This window comes from Nuphar pumila, chromosome 8, assembly GCF_984573655.1.
Source record: "Nuphar pumila chromosome 8, dmNupPumi1.hap1.1, whole genome shotgun sequence".
Taxonomy (NCBI): domain Eukaryota; kingdom Viridiplantae; phylum Streptophyta; class Magnoliopsida; order Nymphaeales; family Nymphaeaceae; genus Nuphar; species Nuphar pumila.
This window is the reverse complement of record NC_143256.1, coordinates 8575908-8579422: the sequence shown is the minus strand read 5'-3', so window position 1 is coordinate 8579422 and position 3515 is coordinate 8575908. Positions and strand designations below refer to the sequence as shown.

The following is a 3515-nucleotide window of genomic DNA, read 5'->3' as shown; positions in this document are numbered from 1 at the left end:
AACATCGTAGTACGATTTAGCAAACTTACGTACAAATCATGGTAACTTCATAAATTATAAATACACATGACTACTGCTTCAAACATATAAATTGTTGCTGCATCGAATGTACAAATCGCTCCTTCAAACGTGCAAATCGTTGTAGAAATCAAACCCTTCATAAGTATATATCATTGTAAATCATAAATCACTACTGCATTAAATGTATAAATCATTGTTGCTTTAAATGTATAAATCATGAATCATAAATCATAAATCAAACATATAAATCGTTGTTGCATCGAACAAATAAATGTATAACTCTTTGTTAATTTCAAACTTAGAAATCATTGTAGAAATTTAGCCTTCATAAGTACATATCGTTGCCTTTCACGACTCTTGTTTCAATATGAAAATAGGTGTTATTTAACATGTATAGTACAACCACTTGTAAGATTTAACATTCAGATTTATAAATCGATTTGTTTACATAACGAAAACTGACACAAAACTCACCTTCTAGGACACAAGTTTTGCTAATCCGACAGTGGAGGAGAAACACCTATAAGGTAGATGCAGCCGATGGTGGCAACGGTGCTCCGACTACGCTCTAGCGGTAGCAGACGATGGCAAAGGGTGCTCCGGTGGTAGCAGACGGCAACAAAGGCTGCGTCGTTAAAGGGAGCTCTTATTACAGCAGATGGTGCATCATCAAAGGATGATTCAGAACATTTAGGGCGACATATTGTGATGAGCTCCTGTCAAAGCAGAGGTGTTTACTTCTTAGGGCAAAACGATGATGATTTTGACCCTTTCTGGCGGGAGAACATTTTTGTCCTTTACTCGAAACATCGATTCACGACGCTAATGGCGGGAAAGGATACTTAAGTATTTGCAAACTCTGGTGGGAGGACATTTTTGTCCTTTACTCGAAACGTCATTTCATGGCGCTAATGTCGGGAAAGGGTACTTAAGTCTTTGCAAATGCACCAAACTTCGATGCCATGTGATGTAGACACACATGGGGAAATGAGCCCCACGTGCTTACATAAGTGACATTCATTCAGACCCAGAACATGCACCTGTGTGTTCCTGTGGAGAACATATAACCTGCTTCGGTTTTGGATGATTGCTTGCCCCCCGTACGCTCATGCAGCCAACTCACGGGACCACGCTTCTCTCTCTCTCTCTCTCTCTCTCTCTCTCTCTCTCTCTCCTGGGTTTTCATGAGTCCCTTCCCACATGACGCAGACTACTCCAACGTGCACACGAATCACACCCATAATTTTTTCCTTTTTTGTTTGCTATCCAATCTCCTTTTCATTTATATATGGTTCCCCCCAATCTCATATACTCATTGCACTGCCAGCATCCCATTCCAATCTGTCCCCGCTCGACCTACTACCACGTTCTTTGAATCTTGAAGGAGAAGCTCATTAGAGATGCACGCCATGTTTTGTGCTTAGGTTTTTTGGCATCTTAGAGTAGTGGGGGTGGTGTTGTGTAGAAGATTTCTGGTTGGGAAAGTTTGGAAGAATCGTCTATATATTCTGGCTCTCTGAGATACGCTCCATGTTGAGGAGCACGAGAGGAGGAGGAGAAGAGATGAATCTATTGGTGAGTAGCCAGACTAGCGTCCCGCCCGGTTTTAGGTTTCATCCAACAGAAGAGGAGCTCCTGCATTATTACTTGAGGAAGAAGGTGGCCTACGAGAGGATTGACTTGGATGTCATCAAGGACGTCGATCTTAACAAGCTGGAGCCTTGGGATATACAAGGTATATTACCATTCTCTTCACTTCCTTTATTTTCTGAGTTTTGAACATATCAAGACTGTTGGATATTTATCAAAGCCATGATTAATTCTCTTTATATTTGTTTGCTGTCTCTGCTACTTGTTTATCTATAGAGAAATGCAGGATCGGATCTACGCCGCAGAACGATTGGTATTTCTTTAGTCACAAGGACAAGAAATACCCGACCGGAACTCGAACCAACCGAGCAACTGCAGCAGGGTTTTGGAAGGCAACAGGGAGGGACAAGCTCATATACACCAACTCCAAGCGTATTGGGATGAGGAAGACCCTCGTGTTTTACAAGGGAAGGGCGCCACGCGGGCAGAAGACAGACTGGATCATGCACGAGTACAGACTCGACGATCACCTCGACTCCCCAACTCAAACCAATGTGAGTTCACTCTCGTGAGTCTCTCATTTGTTTTTTAATAGGAACCATTGTGATCACCACCAAATTTGGCTTCTTTTCAGGTGGGTGCGGGAACTGAAACAACACAGGAGGATGGGTGGGTGGTGTGTAGAGTTTTCAAGCAGAAGAATCATCATCAGAAGCGGGAATCAATTCCAATCGAGGCAACAATGGTCGCGATGACAAAGCCGGCCGGCTTGAGTTCCGGCACCAATGCTGCATTGGACCAGATCCTGCAATACATGAGCCGGACCTGCAAGCAAGAAAGGGAGAATAAATTGGTGCAATTGCCTCAATTACAAAACAGACCCCAATTTCTGGACGATCACCAGCTATTCGAACGGCGCCTTGCGTACTTCTCCGATGTGGAAGCTGCTTCTTCCACCACCACAACGAACACTATTACCACCACCACCATCACAACTAATGACCAGGATTGCACCGGCCTGACGGCCACATATTCAGGAAGCCAGGAGCTGGGCCTCACTGACTGGGCTACCCTTGATCGCCTGGTTGCGTCTCACCTCAATGGTCAGGAAGAGACCTCGAAGCAATTGGCTTGCTTCGATGGCCAACCGAGTTTCTTGTGCCAAACGCCCGAAGTCGACCTCCAATTCCCACCTCTCCTTCAGCAGAACACCAGGTTGTTCAGCACCAACCCGAACGACATTGGTAATGACCTGGATCTCTGGGGTTTTGCCAGATCGTCCATTGATCCAGGCTTCCATTCCAACACTATCTTCTGATTTCTGTCAAATCATTGAAGGGATCGTATATAACGAATAGTACGCGGTTCGTGAAATATCATTGTTAAGCTTTCGTATGTCTAGTCTCGTTCTGAAGTAATGTAAAATTTAATGGGGTGGTGCTATCTGCATTCATTCTTTCTTCTGCTTTCTTTTTATCCTTTCTTTCATTTTAACTTCTCTCATCACAATAATCTTATAGCTAGAACATAAGATTCCCTGCAATGTTTAACTATTAATTTCCTTGATTGAAGTTTCGTTCAACAAATAGCTGGGGCCCTTCGTCTCAAATCTTTTAAGCATCTTTAAGCTAACATCCAACACGTTTTTTTTTAAATGTAGGGACAAAAGCCTACCTGTTCTTCATGTCACTTGTCGAGATGTACGTTGGCCCCGCTCTCACAGTTCCCAACTTAGCTGTATTGTCAGATGCCCCCAGGAGTAGGACGTGCAGGTCAAGTTTTTTTCAAAAAATTAAGACTTGTTTTCCGCCGAAGTCTTTAGCTGCCGTCAGGACCACCGTGATCATTGACGCAAAAACTGTCGGATTTTAATCAGACTTTTTGAGTGTATGACGATATACCCC

At 43.5% G+C, this 3515-nt stretch overlaps 1 pseudogene; it reads left to right on the top strand.

The window, feature by feature from the left end:
* Nucleotides 1-1584: 1584 nt before the first annotated feature.
* On the top strand, nt 1585-2929 carry LOC149829555 (NAC domain-containing protein 43 pseudogene; annotated as a pseudogene).
* The last annotated feature ends 586 nt before the right edge of the window (nt 2930-3515 follow it).